General features: G+C 43.0%; 1 protein-coding gene across 3 annotated transcripts in view; it reads left to right on the top strand.

Moving 5' to 3' along the window:
- Nucleotides 1-24,364, top strand: part of MAPRE2 (microtubule associated protein RP/EB family member 2) — a 188,512-nt gene that overhangs the window by 73,326 nt on the left and 90,822 nt on the right. The gene's annotated exons all lie outside the window — the stretch shown is intronic.

The raw sequence follows: 24,364 nt of genomic DNA, 5'->3' as shown, positions 1-24,364 counted from the left end.
GTCTGGCAATATGTTCTAGGAGATAAGCTCATTAAAATTGTTTGCATTGTTTGATAAGGATAACAATGTAATGGAGAATGCAGCTCGAGTCTTAGGCAGCTCATGGGCAGACTTGAAGGGAGACTGATAGCTTCGCTCATATTTCCTCTGAAGTTCTTTTGTACTGGAGTAGTTATTTTTAAATGCTACCTTGATAACTGCTAACAATGCTTTTGCTCTGAGGCAGAGCACACATACCCCTAAAACGCATCCTTTCAGCTAGGGAGCAACAGGAAATAACTCTTTTTTTTTTTTTTTTTAATGCCTTCATCTAAACATTCAGATGGTGTTATGGGCAGAATAGTCTATGTATATAAATGTTGCATGTTTAAAAAACAGAGCCGAAAGTGCCCCCACTTCCTCTCTCTTTGACCAAAGAAACACTATTAGCTGGCTCAAAAAAAAAAAAAATTATAAGCAATCTTTGCCCTGTCATCCCTGGCAGTTACATAAATACTGGGAGTTAATTTTGGCTGTGCCCATGAGGTCACTAAAATCTCATGCCTATGCTTCCAAGTAATATGTTGACATGACATCCTCAGAGATTCCAAGTGCTTGTTGTTCTCTTAATATAAACCAAAATTGGTCCACAACCTCTGGGACTCTGTTTTTGGAGACCCATGTGATTGGAACATTGGGTCTCTTCTCTCCCTTCCTCCTTCACCTTTCTCTGTGAACATTCCAAAGCTGAAAATAGAATTTAAAAACAAAAACCCGGACATGTTGCTTTGAAATCTTCACTATTTAAACTGCTCTTATAGGTAATACATTTGAAGCCCTTAGTTATTTTTTTCAGTGATTTCATCTCTGCGACTTAGGTAGCAGTTGCTTTTAAGCAGAGTTTGAATTTTACCACATGGGCAGAAGGCAGTTGCCTGGTTAGGTTTTATTAGTCATGTGAACTAACTTGCAATGGCAATGGAAAGATCAATTGGGGGGAAAGGTTAAATGCTACCTTTTGTTGATGAATTATTGTTTTACAGTAAAAATTTATTCACCTTTTAAATTCAGTCCAGGTTGTTTTTTCCATTTCCTGAACTATTTCCAGTTTGCTGTCCGAGTCGCAGTATGGTACCCGAAATGATGTAAGAAACAAAATTGAATTTGAATAAAGATCTGATGGAGCAAAATCTTAAGTCACTAAGAGCATCGTGGCCTTTGTATTTTATATAATAGGATTATTGGTCCCTATAGTGAGAGATGCCATAGGTTAAATGAGGAAAGAAGACTCCAAAATTGCTTTTGAATTGTGTTATACAAAAGGTGCACAAGGAGACAGACACACTTGTTTTCCTTGGTCTGCTTTTGTTTCAAAGTGGATGACCAGTGTAGTATAACTGCCACTTATTTTTGGGGGGGAAAGGAAGGAAAGGAAAAATGTGACACATTTTTCTATCCAATAAGTGTTCCATAATTATTTTGGCATCCTGAGGCTGGAATAATATTGCCATTTAATTGCTGAGGAAACTTGGAAGGCAGTTTGAAAGCCGGAGTAGAGATTCAACCACATGAGTTTTACTTTGGCTGCAGGTTAAGTCTGGTCCCCATGAATGAGGTGTGTCAGAGAGTTCTGTTGGAGTGCCATGGAGGTGCCTGGGTAAGCCCAGAGCCCTGGGGTGATCTCTTTCTGGGAATTTCCAAGGGAATTCTCTTTCTGGTTCCTTTACTGACTTCTAGGTAGTCCCAGGAGGTCCTTCTGCTTTGGCTTTATTTTCTGCATTTGCCCATTGCATATAGACTCTTTCTTTGCTTTCTTATAAAAAATCTTTGTAAGGCTAACTGAAATATTTAAAACAAAAAGCATCTTCAAAGACGTGTGTAAATATAAGAAGAATGCTATTGTGTACTGAAAGGGGCCTCTTCAGGCACTCCAGGATAAGAACACCCCTCACCTGGCTGGGAGCACAGGTGAGAAGAAAAGAACCCAGAGAACAAGGCCGTTCTTTCTAGCACCGTCAGGGGGCAAGTGGTCACTCTTCCCAGCAGGAGACATTACTGTCATAACATTTGCACCAGATTGTTTATAAATAAGGATCAAATATGGTTCACGATCCAGATATCTTGATCCAGGTATCTCTTGGTATAAACAGAACCTGTTTTTACAGCCTGGACCAGAAGGAGTGGTAAATCATTATTGAAACAGAGTGCCCTTTGATTAGAAGAGCAAGTTTCCTTTAGAAAATTACCCTTCCATTAGCAGTTTCAGTTGAAAAGAGCAAGTGCAAAGATGGCTCAGCAGAGCCGTGTGGATGTGTTTCTGTGGCTCATGTCCACCACTCCTGTGTGATTGCCTTCTCAGCCCCAGCTTCCTCATTGCATTTATGAACACTAGAAATCCATATATTTTAACAGCGGCCTAAAAAATAAATGTGGTGTGGGCCATCTGAGGTGACACTGTTTAATTCACAGAGCGAATAGTCGTGCTCTGCCCTCCCTGGAGAGGCGACTCCCTATAGCGCTGTTTCATGCAGATGCTCATAGATGAGATTTATTAACTGGCCCTCTGCCCACCGCATCGTGTCTTTGTTTGCATACTCCAGGCTTTTAAGAATGAATGTATAAGTCCAGAGGACTAGTTCCACATGGGTATTTGAACGTGCAACTACAGTAGCATATGTTTCTGAATTCTTAAAAAAGAAAAATTACTCGGTGCGAGGCAATGGACTGTAAAGAAAAACAGTGAAAACTTAAGCCTAAGACCTTGACTCTGACATCCAACTTTGCTAGTTTTGAAAAATGAGCTCGTGGCAGGGCACACAAAAAGAAATATATGTGTATGTGCCCACAAACATGTGTGCAAAAGATAGTTGCGAAAGCATGTTCTGTTTAATAGAAGCTATTGTAACATGCCTCACTTTAACCAGAATGTAGATTTCAGATCACATTCCCCAAACAGCGACTGCAGAAGTCTCCTTCGTGTATCTCCATTAGGTATTTGTTAGCACCATCTGGGTTTACTTCTGTCTTAGGAGGTTTTTGAAAATACTGATTTTTGTCCTTAACGTTTTTCTTAGTATTTTTAAAGGGTTACTAGATACCTTGACTGTAGCCCACCAGGCTCCTCTGTCCATGGAATTTCCTAGGCAGGAATACTGGAGTGGTTTGCCATTTCCTTCTCCAGGGATCTTCCCAACCCAGGGACTGAACTCAGGTCTCTTGCTTTGCAGGCAGATTCTTTACTGACTGAGCCCCCAGGGAAACTGCCTTAATTGTTAGGTGCTCAGTGTACTTATTTTCTGTTTGGCTGTGTCGAGTCTTCATTGCTGTGCACGTGCTTTCTCTAGTTGCAGCGAGCGAGGGGCTGTGGGGGGCCTTCTCTTCTAGTGTAGCACCTGGGCTCTCTTTGAGGTGCCTTGTCTTGTTGCGGAGCACGGGCTGTAGGGAACGAACACAGGCTTCAGTGGTTGTGGCACGCACAGACTCAGTTGCTTCGAGGCGTATAGGATCTTCCCAGACCAGGAATCGAACTGGTGTCCCTTGCATTTCAAGGGGGATTCTTAACCCCTGGGCCACCAGGGAAGCTCTAGGCGCCCAATTTTTGAACTTCCTTTCAGGGTCCTTTGTTGGAGAGTCTGTTAAAGGAGATGGTCCTCCGGGTGCCCTGGTCAGAGGCTCACCCCTGCTCAGCAGTGGTTGCCCGTCTTAGTTGGGAGCATCGTCTTAGCAGAACAATGGTTTGAGATGATCCTCTGAATTTAGGCTGTTGATTTCCATATTCAGTATCTTTCCTGTATATACAGAGACCTCTTGAAGCTGCAGTGAATAATCCCTCAGATTAGTGGAGGGGGAAATAGTGGGACTAATCTAAATATTCTGTGTGGTTTGGAGGATTAATTTGATAAATGCTTGAGAATCTCACTCTGGCCACACTCTGCCAGATGCCCCTGGAAGGACCTTGAATTGTAGCAAAGTCAGATGTCTGAGCCGCTCATTCTGTAACAGGTTTACTTTGTTGTGAATATTTGGCTTGGTCTGAGAGCAGAAGTGGTTTGCGCTTTCTGAGCCCACAGTGACTCAAAGTAGAAAAAGATACCCACAAGGCCAGTATGTTGTAGGAAGCTAAAAGACCCTATTGGAGACCAGCTATTCGGGTGAAAGGAGTAGAGGCTGTAGAATCAGAATTTTCATTGGATAGAATTTTCCCTTGGGATAGGAGCATTGGAAGGCAGGCAGGGTGACCGGAACTTGAAAATTGAAAGCATGTTGATTGAAAGACAGCATAATAACGGAAGTGCATGCTGCAATCCAGCTCCTGTTTTGCAGTGAGAGTTGAAGGGAAAATGGAATCCTCCAGTGCCCCACCCTACAATGTCCAGAATTCTTAGGGAACACTTCATTTGCTCTAATAGAGAGACCTCTCTGGCTCTGTTGTAGGGCTCAGGACAAGGGAGGTAGATGTTCCTGGCTCAAGGCATTTTCCCTCAGTAGGAGCAATCAGTGCAACTTCTTCCCATAACAGCGTTGGTACTTAGGTCAGATGGTGGCTTCTTGATATACAGATGCCAGCTTCACAGTTACCAGGCCAAAAGGGTAGCTGCTGTATAGAATTTACACTCTTTCAATCCTCCCAAACTCAGAAGCAGAGTGTCTGGTATTTCACTGTGAAGGATCCTCAGGAGTCATTTAATGCCAGCTGATGACACTGCTCAGAATGCCCCTCAGGGCTCCGGTGCCATTTTTCTTACAGCTGGAAAGTGATCCCTTCGATGGCAGCTTCTGCTGTGGACTGAGAGTTTAACCCAGATAGTGTGGATTGCTTTACTTTCAAACTTTGTCAATTTCACGTTAAAGGAATTGATTTACTCCTCTTCTGTGAACAGTGTCTTTTCCACAATGAAATTTGTTAGGATATGTATGTTAGAATAATTCCATTCTTCTTGACTTCGGGCTGTCTTTCAGATACCATGTGTCATACTCATCTAGTGTCCTTTTTTATTGAAGTGTATTTGCTGTACAATATTATATATGTTACAGGTAGATAACATAGTGATTCACAATTTTTTAAGGTTATACTCCATTTATAGTTATTATAAAACATTGGCTGTATTTCCTGTGTTGTACAATCTATCCTTGAGCATATTTTGTACCTAATAGATTGTGCCTCTCAGCCCCCTGCCCCTATATTGCCCCTCCTCCTCCCCTCTCCCCAGGGGTAACTACTGGTTTGTTTTTGGTATCTATCAATTTGCTTCTTTTTTATATTCACCGGCTTGTTTTTTTAGAGTGCACAGATAAGTGATACCATACAGTATTTTGCACTTAGCATAATACTCTCCAAGGCCATCCATGTTGGTGCAGATGGCAAAATGTCATTCCTTTTCATGACTGAGTAGTGTTCCATTGTATGTGTATACTTCATCTTTATCCATTCCTCTGGCAGTGGAAAGCTGTTTCCAAGTCTTGGCAGTTGTGCATAATGCTGCTGTGAAACTAGGATGCCTATACCTTTTTGAATTAGTGTTCGTTTTTTCCTGATGTGTACCCAGGAGTGTTTATGTCTCTCATCTAGTATCTTAAGCACTCTTCCAGAAACTTTTTGTCTTGGAACACTCCACACACCCCCCCATTGGTCTCACAGGAACCTCATTTCATAGCTCACTTTAAAATTCTGATTGTTCATCTCCTAGTGTTTGACCTTTGGAATTTATATTATGTTGAGAGAATGCAGACTGGAAGCCTATAGTTCACATAGGCAAAAACTGAATTTATGTGCTTTCACCTTATAGCATGTATCAGAGACATGGCTCCTAAACATGTTTTTGTTACATGCATCCCCAAAGATAACTTATTTTAATGGAAATAACTCATAACTGAGGTAAAGATGAAACAGGGTTTTATAGGCCACCAAGAAATAATTTCTTAGTAGGTTACTGAGAAGAAAAAAAAATACTTGTACATTTTCAGTGTCATATCTCCGCAGCCTAATTAGGCTCTTACTCATTTGAACCAGGACGCACTTATTTAAAGCATTATTTTTTTTTTCTAAAGGATCCAAAGGTGGTAATAGGTGCATAGGATGGTCAACCTGATGACTGCTTTTCGTGATAGATGCTTTTGTGTAATTATCTCACAAAGGAAATGTAATGAGAGCTCAGTCTTTCTGAGACCTCATTTGCTTTGAGCAGGTAAATGTGGCAAAGAGCCAGGTTTGTGCCATGACTTGAAAGAGAAGAGGAATAGGGTGAGAGGCTTGCAAATGAAGAGAACGCGTTGTAAATATTTAGTGTACATTGGCAGAAGTCTGTGAAACGTAGGATCTCGCGCAGAGTTGGTCCTGAGGTTTATGGCCAGTGCTTGGTGTTAAGTCATTCTTAAAATGACAATGCTCTTCCTGTGAGGCACACCTTAGGTTTCTGTGATCCATTTTGTTTTTTCCTAGAAGTAGTGTTTGATTTTCTTTTTTAACATTAATTTTTCATTCTTAAGAGTTAGCCTGCCCTGGCAAAGCCCTGAGATAATTTGTCTAAAATCACAGTGGCAATGACATTTCAGGGAGGCGTTCTTAGTGTCACAGTTCTACTCTGATTACAAACAGCAGTATCCCCTCATCCAGGAGCCCTCCAACGTGGTTCCCTGCAAGGTTCAAATTTGGTAGCTCTGCCGGTAAAGAATCTCCCTGCAATGCAAGAGACCCAGGGTCAGGAAGATCCTCTGGAGAAGGGAATGGCAACTCACTCCAGTATTCTTGCCTGGAGAAACCCACGGACACAGGAGCCTGGTGGGCTACAGTCCATGGGGTCACAGAGAGTCACACACAACAGGACTTAGCGACTAACACTTTCACTTTCAAATCAGGAGAAAGTGCAGCCACTCACATGGGCTCCTCTCCCCCTCCCCAGGCTACTTCCTTTTTGTCAGTTTAGAAAGCCAGAGCATGTTTTCAGGTTGCTGATAATAAAATCTTTTAAATTTCCACTCTGTAAATATACAGTTGGAACTTTTTTAAAATTTAAGCCAGAATTCCAGTCATCTAAGAATCTGTTCTTTCAGCAGACTCACCAGCTTCCTTCTATATGTCATACTCTAAGCTGAGCACTTGAATTCAAAAACAAGTCACACAGGGAACACCTGGTGGTCCAGTAGTCAAGACTCTGTGCTTCCAGTGAAGGGGGTGCAGGTTCAATTCCTGGTCAGGGAACTAAGATCCCACGTGGCGTGGCCAAAAATATATATATATAAATAATGCATAGCCCTTTCTTGAAAAAACCTCTATATCTTGGGACAGCAGGCAGGAAGGCAGTGTTTGACTGGAGGAATCTGAGGTGGAGCTGTACCACCGACCCCAGGAAAGTAATTCTGTGACTCTTGTGCTGATAGCAAGGGCAAAATTACCCTTGTAGCTCATTTGGCTAAGAATCTGCCTGTACTGCAGGAGACCTGGGTTTGATTTCTGGGTCAGGAAGATCCTCTGGAGAAGGAAATGGCAACCCACTCCAGTATCCTTGCCTGGAGAATCCCATGGACAGAGGAGCCTGGCAGGCTACAGCCCATGGGGTCCCAAAGAGTCAGACACGACTTAGCAACTAAACCACCACCACAGCTTTCAGGAGCTTTCAGTAATGGCACCTGTAGATAAAAACCATGTTTGAGTGTGTGTGTTCCCTACTATGACTTCTGTGTATAAGTTTTAATACAGCCCCATGGCATAGGTTTGAGCATTGTTGAATGACATACGTTGTGGTAGTGGGGAGGTTACTTCTCTCTTACAGAAAGTCATTTGAGGAAAAATAAAATGCTTATCTCTTTTGATCCTCCAAATTTTATGGTATTTTTATTGAGCATCACTATGTTTACATTAGTGTAGTAGAAAGAAAAGAAAGAAAATGTATATATTCATATTTCCTTAGTGGGCATGGAGAAACTGGAAGAATGTTAACACATGTGGAACTGGACACGCGTCACAACGGGACTGGACAGATGATGGGTCCCTGGGTGCCTTACTATGTTTGAAAAAAAAAATCGGAAAACTATGTAAAATGCACTCCCTAATCAAACAGTGGTGTTTCACTTAACCCCTTAGTGGCAGTTTGAAACTTAAATGAGTTTTGATTTTTCACAGTGAGTTTTACGTGCGGAAAGGTGTTGGGAAGCATCTCAAAATATCCTTGCTGAAATCACATGGATGATGTTGAAGATTTGCCTGACCCAAGTACCGTTCTTACACGCGGCCGCGGCATCCGCCTCTTGAGGTTTCACACGGAGCAAATGCATAGTCCATATTTTGTTTCGTTTTCTCCAGTCCATCAGAGCTGCAGTCGGTGTTGTTTTTTGTGATGCGGCCAGCCTGCTTAGTATGCTCCATGAATCTTGCTTTGACTGCAAAATAATCCTCTGTGAAGATCGTTGTCAGTATCCTCTTTGGATGTTTTCCTCATTTATTGAGCACCTGGTGTGTCTCAGGTATTGTGCAGGGGCCCTAGAGTGTGCAATTGCAAGTTTTGGCCATTTTTTTAGGCATTCTGCTGCTGTCCTCTGCACACTGCCCCCACCCTGCCCCCACTTCTGAGTCTGACTCCCCACCTTATGGAAGTTATTGAGTGATATCTGGCCTTGACGTCCGCCCCCCTCTCCAACCCGCGATGGTGCGTGATGGTGCTAGACGCCAGCCAGGAAGCAGGCCATCTGCATTCACAAGCCCTCCCTGCCCCCTGCCCCTCCCCCTCCCGTCTGGGTGAAGGCTGAGTGGATGCCAGGGAGACTGACCAATTAAGAATAAAACAAAAGGAGAGCTTTGAATACATTATCCCAGCTATCGGGACCTGCGGCAGTAACTGTGAAATAGAAAGCTTGTGGAGCCTGTGCTTTGCTAGAGAAGGAGGAAGCGGAAGAGGGCGCGATTGGTGGGTGCTGGGTGGGTGGAGGAGGGGAGCGCAGGATGAGGGCTTCTTGGAGGGGAACGTGTCGGCCCCTCCCCCGCCCCCGGCTCTTTCTGTTTCTGGGGACCTAGGACATCTGTCCCTCGATCACGTCTTCTCCAGGGAGAAGGAAAGAGAGATGAGCATCATCAGCCACCCAGGCAAGGAGGCTGAGGACAGGAGCAGTCAGCCTTTCCAACATCCCTCAGCGGGGCTGGCAACACAACAATAAATGCAAAAGCAGGTTTGGTGTTTGGAAAGCCGGTATCCCTCTCCCTGGAATTTCCCACAGGCAGATAGCATTGTCGGATCACCGACTGTAAGAGGTCAGCGTGAGTAACAGTTGAACGCACTTGCAGCCTGTGTGATGAGGGTCATGGCCTCCTCACCTCCTGTCCAGAACGTGGTCTACCTCCCATTAGGACCCACTGAGGCACTCAGTCCCAGACTGCTGCTCAGAGAAGCAGGAAGGGGTAGCTTGGGCTCTGGCCTCAGACTTACTCTCTATCCCAGCTCCACCCTTTCCAAACTGTGTCATCCAGGGCAAATTTTTTAGCCTCCCTAAGCCTCATTAATAATAAATAGCATCAAGTTCACAGTTTTTAATGAGGACTTAAATGAGATGCAGAATATAAAGTATACCAAGCAGTTGAATGGTGCAAGTACAACGCCTTTCAGAATATTAGCTAGTATTGTCGCTTGTCATTTCAGTGTACTCTTTTACCCTGTCTTTATAATAAACTATGATCTTTGTGTCCTTACTACCTCTTACAATACCTGACACATAGCAGTTGTTCATTAAAAGTCCAATTTCAGTACGGAAAAAATTCAAACAAATTATACTGTGATCTCCCCACCTTACCAACTTGATTAAGAATTGATTTTACATACAGTGAACTACATCTGTTTAAGGTATAATGATTCAGTGAGTATTGGTGGTATGTATGCCCTTGAATCCATCACTCCCAAAAGATTCCTGGTATCCTTTGCAGTTCATAGCTCCTCTGTCCACAGCACAGGTAACCACTGCTCTGCTGTCACGCTAAATTAGATTACCTTTTATATAAATGGAATCATACGAATTGTACTCTTTAGTGTCCGACTTCTTTTACTTGGCATAATGATTTTGAGATTGACCCAGCATGGATGAATACAACTCGGCCACAAAGCTCATTGCTCTTTGTGGCCGAGTGGTATTCTGTTGGATGGCTTTGTTGTTGTTCAGTTGCTCAGGCATGTCTGACTGCGACCCCATAGACTGCCTCACACCAGGCTTCCCTGTTTTTCACTGTCTCCTGGAGTTTGCTCAAACTCTTGTCCATTGAGTCAGTGATGCCATGCAACCGTCTCATCTTCTGTCGTCCCTTTCTCCTCCTGACTTCAATGTTTCCCAGCATCAGGGTCTTTTCCAACGAGTTGGCTCTTTGCATCAGGTGGCCAGAGTATTGGAGCTTCAGCATCAGTCCTTCCAGTGAATATTCAGGGTTGATATCCTTTAGGGTTGACTGGTTTGATCTTGCTGTCCAAGAAACTTTCAAGAATCTTCTCTAACACCACAGTTCAAAAGAATCAATTCTTTGGCGCTCAGCCTCTTTTATTGTCCAACTCTCATATCTGCACATGACTACTGGAAAAACAATAGCTTTGACTATACAGACCTTTGTAGGCAAAGTAATATGGCTATAACCATATTTTATCAGTTACCAGCTTGTGAACATTTGGGTTAGTTTCAGTTCTTAGCAATTATGGATACAACTTCTATGAATATTCATGTATAAATCTTTGTGGAACAAATGTTTTCATTTTTCTGAAATAAATATCTAGGAGTGGAATGGTTGGGCAATATAATTGCTGTTAAGAGACTTAAGGAATAGTTGTCCAAAGTGGTTGTACCATTTCACATTCCTACCAGAAGTGTAGGAGAGTGCCAGTTGCTTCGCATCCTTGTCAACACTTGGTATTGTTAGTCTTTTAAACTTGGCCATCCTTACAGATGTGGACAAGTATCCTGCTGAGATTTTAATTTATATTTTGATTATTAATGATATTCAGTGTCTTTTATGTGTTTATTGGTCATTTGTGTACATTCTTTAGTGGAGTATGTGTTCAGATCTTTTGCCTATTTTAATAAAAAAGATTAGGTGGTTTATTTTACTATAATATGGTCTTAACTTAGATTTCAGTGAGTTTGAGTTCTGTGTTCTTAACCTGAATCTAAACCTCTTAAGAAAAGGTGAGTCAGTGTTTCTACCTGTTCTTTATCCACAACGCTTTTTCTGGAAATTAGGTCCAGTTTTCAGTAAGTACATACTAAATGATTATATTAAAATAAACTTCAAAATAATAACTGGATCATTATTTTTAACTCAGGGGAAAAGCTACTAAAGCCACTTTAAAAGTGTATATGAAAGAGTTAAATTTTGGAGCTATATTTTCTTTGAGATCTTGAGTATATATGAGATACTCTTTTAATTTGGTGAACACTATAGTTCTGTCGATAGTCTTTTCTTTGTACTTAACACCGTATCAGATTTTACACCATTGAATTTAAAAGGAAAATGTGTGTAGAAGTGTCTTCCTCTTTAAAGGTAGCAAGGAACCATTTCCATATTTCAGAAATTTTGCCCAGGATAATCAAAGTGTTACATGCCGTTCCCTGCCCCCTCTTTTAAATTCTTAGGCTAACATTCCCCCAACTCTTGTTCACTCCTCATTCTATCTCATTTGACATTTTTTGTTCTTGTTGCCCAGACTGGCTCCTGACTTCTTAAAACCCTTAAAGAGAAGTTGCCTCAAGTACCAATAGAATTTAGAAACTAGGAGGTTAAAGCTTAGTAAAGCCATTCAGTCATGTCTGATTCTTTTCGACCCCATAGACTATAGCCCACCAGGTTTCTCTGTCCATGGAATTCTCCAGGTAAGAATACTTGAGTGGATAATCATTCCCTTCTCCAGGGGATCTTCCCAGCTCAGGGATTGAACCAGGGTCTTTTTCATTGCAGGTGGGTTCTTTACCATCTGAGTCACCAGGTAAGCCCCATAAGCTCAGTAAGGTCCTAGATCTACCTGAAAGGATCAGCTGAGGACCCTTGTGATTTTTAAAAGGGAATGCTTGGCTTCCCGAATCTTTGCAGCCAAAAACCAAATTTCTTAACCGCATATGTTTCAAAATCCAAATATACTATGAAATAAAGGTCACTTTATTATTTCACAAATGCCCTAGGTCTTCTAGTAAATTTTGAGTGGAACATCTTTCATCTATCACTTACTCATTTTATTGCAAAACCATGAGGGCAGATTTCACATGAGTTAACAGCTTCCATAATGGCAGTAATCTCTTGGTCATAGATGACTGTTTTCTGTGTTCTGTTTAGGACTGAGCAAGTTACAAGCCACTGGAGTATCAGTTAAGAGTTTGAGAGTTTTCCTTTTTGCTTTCATTGAGGTTGTTCCATGAAAGGAAGCCAAATACCATTCGACAGGACATCCTGTGATTCCCTTAGTTTACGATGGCCAAGGACATGCCTTTTTTTTTTTTTTTAAAGAGATGATTGCTTGCTTCCTTTCCTGTTAACAAGGGAACCCAGAACTGATGCTATCCATTTGGTTTTAAGAACAATAACTAGCAAATAGCTAAAGCTCACTCCAGAATCACCCAAAGAATTTTAGGACGTGGAAGAACTTCCAGGTCTTTTTACATGAGCCAACAATGATTTGATCATGGTTAGCATTTAACTGACCATCAGTTCTGTTGTCTTGAAATAATAATTAATTGAAGGAGAGAGGAAACGACGAAACTAGAAGTTCAATAAATTAAATATATTAACAGAAAATCTGAACTCAGGTATATTATGAGATATCTGAACAATGACATCTAAGTGCGGATGCTACACACAGAGAAGACATGGAAAATGCTCACAGCGTGTTAAGAGAAACAAGCTGATGAGTACAAAAGTGTGTAAGTATTGTGTAGATGTCCTAGGGCTGCCCTAACAAATGGCCGCACACTGGTGGCTTGAAATGCATTCCCTCACAGTTGTGGAGGCTGGAAGTCAGAAATGAAGGTGCTGGCCGAGCTGTGCTCCCTTCCAAAGGCCCTTAGGGGGGATCATTCTTTGCCTCTTCCTGCCGGGTTGCCTTCTGCCTTGTAGCTGCGTGGCTTCAGTTATCACACGACCTCCTTCCCTGTGTGTCTGTGTCTTTCTGTGTCTCCACACAATCTTCTCATAAGAATACAAGTCGTTGCATGCCTTTGAAGGGAGTTCAGGGTCGAGAATGACACACTTTGTACTCCAGGGAAACTGGTGGAACAGGTCTTCAGAAAGTCAGATATTTTCAGGAATTGGTTTCATGTTCCCAAGCCTTGCATCTCCTCATATCTAGAAAAGGACTCATTCCCTTCATGGTGACATCAGCTCCTCTTGACTGGCAGAAAATCTTTTGTAAGATAAGTGATTGATTGCACTGAAGTCCCCCTTCACCAAAGTCACATATATTAACTTTCCTCCCCTACCTCTTTGGAGCAGTTTTTCAGAGCTATCTGAGGTGCTGTCTCCCAGGCTGAAGTCCTCATTCTGCCCCAGATAAAACTTAATTCGCAAAAAAAAAGAAAAAAGCAAGTCATTGAATTTAAGACTCTAACGTTATCTCAGCTAATTAAATCTGCAAACTGTATTTCCTAATAAGATCATGTTCTGAGGTTTCGAGTGGGCATGATTTCTAGGGGAGTGGGTGATGTTACTCACTCCATTGTATGTATGTGCGCTCAGCCACTCAGTCGTGTCTGACTCTTCTCAAGTCTGTGGACTGTAGCCTGCCAGGCTCCTCTGTCCATGGGATTTTCCAGGCAAAAATACTGGAGTAGATTACCATTTCCTCTTCCAGGGGACCTTCCCGACCCAGGGATCAAACCTGAGCCTCATGCATTACAGGTGAATTCTTTACTGCTGAGCATACACACCACACACGTGTGCCTGTGTAATCATTTTTATAAATGTACATGTATAAAATACACACTCACTTTTCTCATATAAAAGATCTTTAATTTTTATCCTAATTTTCTACTTTCTCTCTACTAAAAACATGCTGATTTTCAATATAAAAATATTTTTTAAAATAACACTTTGACATCTACTTTTTAAAAAATAGGTTTTTAAAAAATAAATAAATAAATAAAAATAAATAAATAAAAAATAGGTTTTTTTAAATAAGCATTCTACCTTGAATTTGTTTTCTTTGTTTCATCAAACTATTATGATTTTTTTAAACCTTAATTTAAAATAGGGATTATTCCTTTGTAGTATATATACACACAGAAATATATGGAGTCAATATTTTTATGATATTATGTTTATTGTGCTTGTTACATTATAACAATAGCTGAGACTAAAGTAATGTAAAGTAAACCGGTCTTTGAGACATAGGGTACAACCAGGTCTTTGGTTTAAGTCTGCCCTCTGCCGTGCTCAGGTATGTCTGACTCTTTGGGACCCCATGGACTGTAGCCCACCAGGCTCTTCTGTCCATGGAATTTTCCAGGAAAGAATACTGGAGTGCGTTGCCATTTCCTCCTCCAGGGGATCTTCCTGAGCCTGTGTCTCCTGCATAGGCAGGTGATTTCTTTACCATTGAGTTGCCTGGGGAACCCCCCGCCCCCTTCAGAAGTGATTATACTCAATTGCTGATTCAGATTAATTTTTAAAATATGTTTCAAAGTTTCTAAGTTAAATTAATCTTAGGAACCTAGAAACTAGGGATTGGGACAAAATGGGGAGGCACTTTGCAGATCTCACATTGACTCATATACTGGGTAACTTTTAACACACATTCACTCTAGCACTCATGTCATCAACTTACCGAATGCCTTTAGACTTTCCTGTCTCCAGTAACATCTCTGGTTATTTCGTCAAGTAGTTTATATGGTCAGTAAGTAATTTCCTTTTCCTTAATTATTTCTGAATGCTCATTAATCAGCTGTTACTTTTCCATTTTTATCCCAGGTTTAACAAAACATTCCAAATTCAGCAGAGACCGTAATCCCACACATTTATTAAACTACAACAGTATGTTAAATTTTGTCCTTTGCTCCCATGAGTCCTCATAGCGTAGTACTGCAGAGTCAAAAAAAGAAGCTCCAGTTCAAGAAACTGCTATGCATCCTCTGTTCCCAGACCCAGAGGTCTGACCATGGCTGTCCCTCTGGTATCTCTGTACCTGATTCAGTTTGGACATGGCACACTTCTTAGCCACTTTTTACCCACATGCTCAGTGTTTTGTACTTCCTTTTGAGAATTACAGTGTTTCTGCACTGATGCTGGAAATGTTTTCACCTTCGACCTGGGTCAAGACAGCAGACAGGAAAGCGGAGAGGTGTTGCAAATGAAGTGTGTGTGTGTGTGTGTGTGTGTGTGTGTGTGTGTGTGAACTGATTTTTGTCAGGGGCTTCTGGGTCTTTTGATGCAAGTCTATCAACCCTTTCTTCATTCCCATAAATAAATGGTAAATGATTTTATTGCCTTTAAAAAAAAAAAAACAACCCTCTTTTACTGCAGTACAAGGCAGATGGGATTGGTGTCTTGTTGCCCAGACAAGAGTAAGCAGGAAACTGGGACAGGAGGGGAAGAAGGATGAACTCTGACTCTGGGGTGGAATTGTGGACAGATAAGAGGGAAATCTATTCTCTGGTTTAAATGAGTCATTTCACCTGGGAAGGGAAGTTTCGGGAATGATGGCTTGGGGAACTGGTGATGAAATAGTGTTCCTAGTTTTGATGGTATTTCCCCACCGCTACACCAGTTTGGCTGAACTTTACTAATCTTGGACCAAAATTTCCATTTCCTGTGCTCATGACCTGCAGCCATCTTGGACGTAATTCACAGGGTGTCCTCTGGGATTGTGGAGTGGGTTTGAGATAGAAGCCGATCACACCTTGTCAACCAAAGGTCATGTTTAAGAAACTTAAGGAAAGAATTAAGAGTGGGTGGCATGAAGAAACCTGGGGGTATGTGAGTGTCCATCACCCATTTCAGAATTAAATTCACCAGGACATATTGGAACAGTGGCCTGTACTTCCCTCCTTCTTTTAGGCTTTATGTTATTGGTACTTCACTTCCCATGTCAGAATGTTCTCATGAGTTTAAAAACAAATTTTGCCACAATGTAAGTACAGACCTTTGGATAGGCACCAATCTCTAGGAGTGAGATACCAAGAGCTTTGTCGTTTTTGTTGGTTTTTAAGAGATTTTTCTAAACACGTAGTCAGGACATCCGTCTGAAGTCTTTTATTAGTTGAAAAAAGTTATAAGCAGCAATCATGTATGTGGCTTCTATCCATTTTATCTAAGCTACCACAGAAAGCAAATTGAGAGACCTGAGTCCAAGATGTGCAGTAAGTGGAGATGTAAAAGATGGTGATTCCTCAAGTATTAACATGCCTTCTATGTTACAGCTGGTAGGCTTTTGAGCCAAAAACCATTCCCAGCATTAAACTGAGTGAAGCTAGTTACCAAATCTCGCCATTTCAAGCTCTTCTTTGGGGAAACCTATGTTAAGAAATCATCTTGGTTAAAGGGAAAATGTGGGCCTTGGTAACACTAAAAAAGGAAAAAAATGGTTTTATTCAAGGCCACAGTTGTATCTGGAAAAAAGGTACTGATGAACCTATTCGTAGGGCAGGAACAGAGATGCAGACATAGAGAATGGACTTGTAGACACAGCGCAGGGAAGAAAGGGTGGGATGGCCCGAGAGAGGAGCACTGACTGTGTATGCTGCCGTGTGTAAAGTAGGCAGCTGCGGGGAAGCTGCTGCATAGCGCAGGGAGCTCAGCTCCGCGCCCTGTGGTGACCCAGAGGGTTGGGATGGGGGAGTGGTGAGGGAGAGGCTCCAGAGGGAGGGGATACGTGTCTACTTAACAGCTGATTCACGTTGTTGTAAGCAGAAACCAGCACAACATTGTAAAGCAGTTAACCTCCAATTAAAAATATACATAAAATCAGGAATGGCGGCGGGGAAAGCCCACAATTATGTTCTCATTTGGAGGTCTCGTTTGGAGTTGGGTCTCACCTAACTCCCGTGACATAATGAAACCCGAGAGCAGAAAGGGACTTGGTTGAGGGCAGGAATCCTGGAATCAGCCCTCGGCCCGGATCCCAGCTGGTGCGTTTGATAATTGTGACCAGCGGAGTGACTAACGCTCCCCCCGCCCCGGTCTGTGTACCTTGTCAGCATGGCATCATGGCGTAAGCTCTGTGCCTGTCACACAGCGCTGTTGTGAAGAGTAAATGAGAAGGTGAGTGTTAGCTGTGTGCTCCTGGGAAGGAAAGGTGAGCCAGAGAAGTGAGGCACCTGTGCCCAAGTTCACCTAACTGGTCGGTGGTAGCTCTGGGGTTGGCAGCCGGTGCCCCTGATCAGGGCTGTCATGAAGCTGCAGTATACACACCCGGTGAGTGTGCAGTTCATACTGGAGATGTGACGAATGGCACGTTTCTCTGTTGCCTTCTTTCTTTTAGACATCAGACACCAGAGTCCTTTAATCCCCTCAACCCTGATTTCTCCTCTCCTGACCGTGTCACACAGCACTAGAGACATGTATGAACAGTGGGTTTACCTGGTACGATATCAGGAACCCTGAAACTTTCTCCTCCCTCCCCACGAAATCCTCCTCACGTGCATCCACTCAGGTTTTACTTCCTGTGTGCCCACTATGTGCTTGGCACGCCTCGAGACGTAGGAGACTATGGCTCAGATGGTGAAGAATCTGCCCACAGTGCAGGAGACGCGGGTTCAATCCCTGGGTCGGGAAGATCCCCTGGAGAAGGAAATGGCAACCCACTTCAATATTCTTGCCTGGAGAATCCGATGGACAGAGGAGCCTGGTGGGCTATGGTGCATGGGGTCACAAAGAGTTGGACACAACTGAGTGACAAATGCTTTCACACTTTTCACTATGTGCTGGGCACTCCTCTAGGCATAGAAGGCACGCAGTAACAAAACAGATTCTGTAAAGAACCTGCCTTCAGAGAGGTAACCTTATGGGGGCAGGAGGTAGTGGAGAGACCGTAAGCCAACAAAAGAATCAAGAGATTGTGTTAGTATCATGGAGGAAAGAGCAGTGTGGCGGAAGGGTCCCTGGAGGAGGCCACTTCAGAGGAGATCAGCGAAGGCTCACTGAGGAGGGGACCTTTGAGCTGAACCTGAAGCGTGAGATGCAGCCCAGCATGCCAAGTGCTGGGAATGGCCTCTTCTTTTAAGATCTTGAGCGCAGTTATCCCAAAGCATAAGGAACGATGTGAAGCTGTCGTCCTTCATTTGTTTTTTTGTTTTTTTTCTGTTTCATATGAGAAGACTTAGAGAAGTCAGGCACCAGAGAATGATAAGTACCCGAGGAGGAGCCAGTACCACCAAGAGCACAAAATAGTTCAGAAACCAGGAGGTGGGGGTCAGTTCTAACTAAATTTTCCCCACACCTGACTTTGCTTGGCATTGACGGCGTGTTCATGTGGTCACTGCACATTTTTCTGCTACGTCTTTTTAAAAAAATTTATTTATTTTAATTGGAGACTAATTACAATATTGTAGCAGTGTTTGCCATACATTGACATGAATCAGCCATGGGTGTACATGTGTCCCCCATCCTGAACCCCCCTCCCTCCTCCCTCCCCATCCCATCCCTCAGGGTCATCCCAGTGCACCAGCCCTGAGTGCCCTGCCTCATGCATCGAACCTGGGCTGGCGATCTGTTTCACGTATGATAATATACATGTTTCAGTGCTATTCTCTCAAATCATCCCACCCTCGCCTTCTCCCACAGAGTCCAAAAGTCTGTTCTTTACATCTGTGTCTCTTTGCTGTCTTGCATATAGGGTCATCGTTACCATCTTTCTAAATTTCATATATATGCGTTAATATACTGTATTGGTGGTTTTTTTCTGACTTACTTCACTCTGCTTCTAGGCCTTATGCACCCGGTTTTATGCGGGGGTTGAGGGGGAGTGCTAACAGATGAACGTGACCGCCCCCTCTCGCCTGTGGTGGCAGCAACTCTGAATGGTGGACCCAGGGTTGTGCTGGGTGGGCAGGCTGGGACCTGAGTGGAAATGGTTAGGATCATGGGAGAGAGCTAAGGTCAGGGGGAGAGGGAACAGGGCCAAGCAGGGCTGGGAAAGTAAACAGAAGGCATATGGTCAAGACCGAGTGGATGTACCAAGAGCCAAGTTGAGGGGGAGGCGTTGGCACTGGGCAAAAGTTGGTGCCCTGCAGAGGCCAGCCAAGCCTGTGGCATGGGAATGAGCTGCAGGTCATGGAAGTTATTTTCAGAGCAGGGACCAAGCCACCCACTGTTTGAAACAGATGGACATTTAGGCAAATGTAATCCCTTATAATCAGTTGCATTTCTGACCATATGAAGAAATATATGCTGCGTGTGTGTGTGTGTTTAAGGCCTTAGTCTGTTGCAGTTACGTTTCATTCATGGCCACGAATATTTTTTAAGAATTCCCGAATTTCTTCATTCTTTGGGTAAGAGCCAAGTTTCCAAGTCATTTCAAGGCCATAGCTATTGACTGTTAATTATGAATTTAAAAACCCAAAACATGTATGTGCTTTTTAAAAAAAAAAATCAAAATTTTAGTTAGCGTGCAGTTTTCACACATTGACTGAATAAATGAACACAAATGCTTTCTCTCTTTCATTGTTCAGCCTGACCTCAAAGTCTCCATCAAGCTAAACAATCACTTTCTGGACTTCAGGGGCTGGAGCCAAGGAGAAGTGGGTTTGGGGTTTTTGTTTTAATTATTGAAGTATGGTTGATTTACAGTGATGTGTTAGTTTCAGATACACAGCACAGTGCTTCAGTTATGCAGATATGTATATGCTATTTTGAAAGTTGCATTTCTGTTGCGTTTTTTTACAGTTATTGTGGGGTAGCCAAGCTAGGGACCCACTTACTGAATAGTACCTGACGGGGTTCACCCAGGTAAAGACAAGGCTGTTAAAATGGAGGTTGATTTTCAAGGCTAGTAGAAAATCTCATTTTGCAGATGATTAGAGAAATCTGTGTGTTCCAATCATATCCTAGTTTTTAAAAATTGACCTTGGAATACTTAGTGATATGGCAGGAAGGAGCTTAAATCTCTGTTTTAAAAACAGTTAGCGGTAAATGGGATGGACACCCTGAAAAAAGAGTAGCATTCTCTGTTCCGTTGTTGCTGAGAGAGATGGCAGTTATTAGCTGGAGTAGGACTTCCGATTGTGTGATGACATGGAGCTTTGTGCCCACGTGAAAAGCATCATCAAGCAGTGAATGATAATGAAGGGCACGTTAATAATCGCAATGGTAAGGCGTCTAACAGAGCCTGACATAAAGAGCGGGCTCTTGGGCCTTCCGATAAAACTCATGTTTTTGCCAGTGTTTCTCTAAGCAGCTTAGTATTAAATTCTTTTACACTGGTTTTCTTCACTAGCTCTAAATTGTACTGAAATATACCGATTTTTCCTCAAAATTCGGCTATTCACAATTTAAAAAAAAAAGCTCTAAATTGTGAATAGCCTGATTTTGAGGAAAAATCAGTATATTTCAGTATCTGTGTTTTAATCCAATCTATGCATCATGTAATTGTGGGCATACCTTGATGTTTCTCAGCCATCCTTGTCTGAAGTCAGAATTGCCCTCAGGCTTCTCCCCAGCTCGGAGCTTCCCAGGAGGAGGCTTGGTGCCAGAGGAGTTAGTTTTGCATTCTTTGTCTTATCCCGTAGACAGTCCTGTAAAAATAAAACATTTGCATCCGGCCATGGTGGCTTCAGTGTGTTATTATTACCTGAAGACAATAAAATAAGAAGACAATACACGACCTCTTAAATTCCCCTCCCAGCCCTGGAATCCACGCAGCCATCAATTATTCCACAAATTAAATGGAAGCCTTAATACCCAATCTTCAATGAAACCCAGTATAGTTTCCAGAGTGCCTCTTACCTTGTCAAGGCTTGTCTTTCAGAGACCCTCTGTGACTCCAGCCTCCCTCCATCCTGCTCTCCCTCCCCAGCCAAATACTGCCTCCCTACCTCTGCACACCCGCGATGTTCTGGGTCACAAGTAAAAAGCAAGAGATGAATTGAGAATTATCTGGAGATAGTCTTTCCTTGGTGAAATGTTTAAATCCTACCCCCCCACCCCCCGGCCCCCCGCCGCCCCGCCATGGTATTGAATCTGGAGAATGAATTATGTGCAGCTCAAAGGCTGGGAAGTTTCTGGTTCAGGGGACACATTTACAAGTCACCCCCGATGGACGCCCAGTTCATTGTCTGGGGCAGCCCTGGGTAGGGTGGGGTGGGATGGGGGATTCCACATCAGCCTTTTGTGAGGAGGGAGCCAGAAAGCAGGCACTCAGGCAGAGTCTAGGTCTGTTGTTGCAAGGCTTTTCTGAGGAAAACACATACGTTTAAGTGAATGTCTGCTGCAGGCCCCAAGCTCTTCAGCCCCCCTGAGGTTGATGAACAGCTTTTGGAGTGTCTTGCTTTGTCTCGGTATTTGATCAGTGGATATAAATGTGCACTTCTTCTCTTCAGTGTATGTTTTCCACTTACAGTATGTCCCCTACACATGAAGGAATTCTGAGAGTGCATTTATAAGTTCAGTTTATTTGGAAGTCCAACAGAGTTAGCCCAGGTACCATGATGCAAAGAGCTGACTCATTGGAAAAGACCCCCAAGGCTGGGAAAGATTGAGGGCAAGAGAAGGAAGCGGGCGACAGAGGATGAGATGGTTGGATGGCTTCACCAAATCAGTGGGCATGAGTTTGAGCAAGCTCCGGGAGATGGTGAAGAAGGACAGGGAAGCCTGGTGTGCTGCACCCCATGGGGTGGCAAAGAGTCGGACATGACTGAACAAAATAACAAGTACGACAAAGTTAGCTTAGGTACCCAACTAACACAACTGTCTGTACAGTACTGTACTGTAATAGGTTTATAATACTTCTCACACAAATAATAGCATAAAAAGCAAACCAACACAAAAAGCATTTTTAATCTTACAGTACTTTGGAAATTACAGTCGTACCAGCTATATCGCTGCTGCTTTTACGCTTGCTTCTGGACATCCTGGGCTTGCAATAAAGACACTATACCACCCTACTCTATACCGCACTGTACTGTAAAGTACACAAAAGCACAACCGCTTGTAGAGGATGCCCGTACATGACAGTGTAAGCCAGACACGAGAACTGCCTTACGTGATTGGGCATGCGAATGCGTGTTCGCATCTTTGAAAGTTCGCAACTTGAAGGTGTGTATGTCGGGAACTTACTGTATTTTAGAAACATGGCACTCGTAGGAGAAGGAAATACTCACTTTCATATCAGCAATTGTCTCGATCTGCTTGTGGGTACGTAGAAGTGTTTGCAAAATGGCTGTTTCTGTTAGGATGACGCCAAGAAGATTCTTAGAAAAAAGGCATGATTGATAAGTGTGTTTGAAATAATGCACCTCCGTTTACCTGGTATGTCGGAATAGGCCAACCTTGACCATCCTAAAGCTGTGAACTAGAGAACACCTTGTGGAATGGAAATTCAGGGTGAGATCTGGACCTTGACCAGGGTCTTAAGTCCAGTGATTAGTAAAGGAAATGTTCTTGTGACTCACAGGCACTTCTCCCACCTTGACATATATGGAGATTTCAGAGCCGTTTTTGGTCAGCGTGACGTGGCTTCCTATGAAGCATTGGTACCTTATGACTCGAGAAACTACTTGGGTTGCAGATTACTATATGGACTTCAGAAGTCCTTATGTTCCCAAGATCAAAGAAATATTTCCCAGGTGAAAGGAAAATACCATTATTATTAATTCATGTTTTCCAGTCTGTTCTTTGTCTTGTCAGGCTTCCCTGGTAGCTCAGACTGTAAAGAGTCTGCCTGCAATGCAGGAGACCCAGGTTTGATCTGTGGGTCAGGAAGATCCCCTAGAGAAGGAAATGGCAACCCGCTCTAGTATTCTTGCCTGGAAAATCCCATGGACAGAGAAGCCTGGTTGGCTACAGTTCATAGCGTTGCAAAAAATCAGGCACAACTGAGCGATTAGCACTTTCACTTCCTTTGTTTTGTCGTGGGTGCGTGAAGGGTGGATTGCATGTGTTGGTCTTAGGCTGGTGGAGGTGGATTACTTCCCCCAGTGACAGAGAAGCGTGTTGAAAATACAGATTGTTAGGAGAGTGTGAAGAAAGACGGTCACGAATATGAGTATAGTTTTCAGTGCAAAATTGTGTGAACAGAGTATATTGCCATGGCAACAGGGAGCTTAGTTTACAGAACATGTTATGTTGAACACGAAGTTTCCAGTTGGGTATAGACTCCCTCAGGGAATGAAATAAATAAAATAACTGAAGTCAGGGTGGGAGAGGTGGGTGGCTTTTAAAGTTTCAGCTTCAGAATGCATTTGGGGTAAATCTCGGGGCTTCCCTGATGGTTCAGTTCGTAAAGAAATTGCCTGCAATGCTGGAGACCACAGTTCAATTCCTGGGTCAGGAAGATCTGCTGGTGAAGGGATAGGCTACCCACTGCAGTATTCTTGGGCTTCCCTTGTGGCTCAGCTGGTAAAGAATCTGCCTGCAATGTGGGAGACCTGGGTTTGATCCTTGGGTTGGGAAGATCCCCTGGAGAAGGAAAAGGATACCCACTCCAGTACTCTGGGCTGGAGAAGTCCATGGACTGTATAGTCCATGGGGTCACAAAGAGTTAGATATGACTGAGCGACTTTCACTTTCAAAGCCAAACTGGGCCTTCTTACAGAGCAGCAGACAGAAGTCAACCACTTAAGGAAGGCAGTTCTTCTGCAGATGGTCGTGTCTAAACTTGGGAAGCCTGGCATACTCAGATGGTAGATGTGAAAAAAAAAAAAAATCAAAATAGGTTCCACATGCCTCAATCCCAAAATTAATTTCTCAAGCCTCTCTCCCTATAGCCACACACCCACAGCAGCACTAGAGCCAGAATCTTGAGACACCTGGTCTACTGTGAGCCTTGCTGGAAAAACACCACGTTTTCCTCCAACTGTACACAAGTGGTCTGTTTTGTAAGTGCAGGGTGCAGAGACAGAATGAATTATGTAAGAAATAATTCCAATTTTTGTTAGCTGTGACATTTTATATGTTTGTCATATTTTGAAGAGGCCCTCCTCTGCAGTAATTCACAAACCTTGCCCAGTTTGTTCTTGGACAAAATTGTGAACTACTTTGTCATTGGTCTGGGAGCCGATGACTGGTGAAGGGGTAGAATCCATGTTTTGGTTTCCGTAGTTCAGGGCTTGCCAAATCTTTATCCAGGCTTTGTTCAGTAGGCAAACTCAAGTCCCACTTAGTCACATAAAATTCCTTTTGTTTCAGTAAGCAGACATGCAGTCTCTGATTTGTATGGTTGAGTGACTGCTGCAGAGCATAAAGTTGGCGCCCTTGTCCCACCACCACCCCCAAATGCTGCATACACAG

The sequence above is a fragment of the Capricornis sumatraensis genome, chromosome 21 (genome assembly GCF_032405125.1).
Source record: "Capricornis sumatraensis isolate serow.1 chromosome 21, serow.2, whole genome shotgun sequence".
NCBI lineage: Eukaryota > Metazoa > Chordata > Mammalia > Artiodactyla > Bovidae > Capricornis > Capricornis sumatraensis.
Note: the sequence above shows the minus strand (reverse complement) of the source record. Positions and strands in the feature narration are given on the sequence as shown.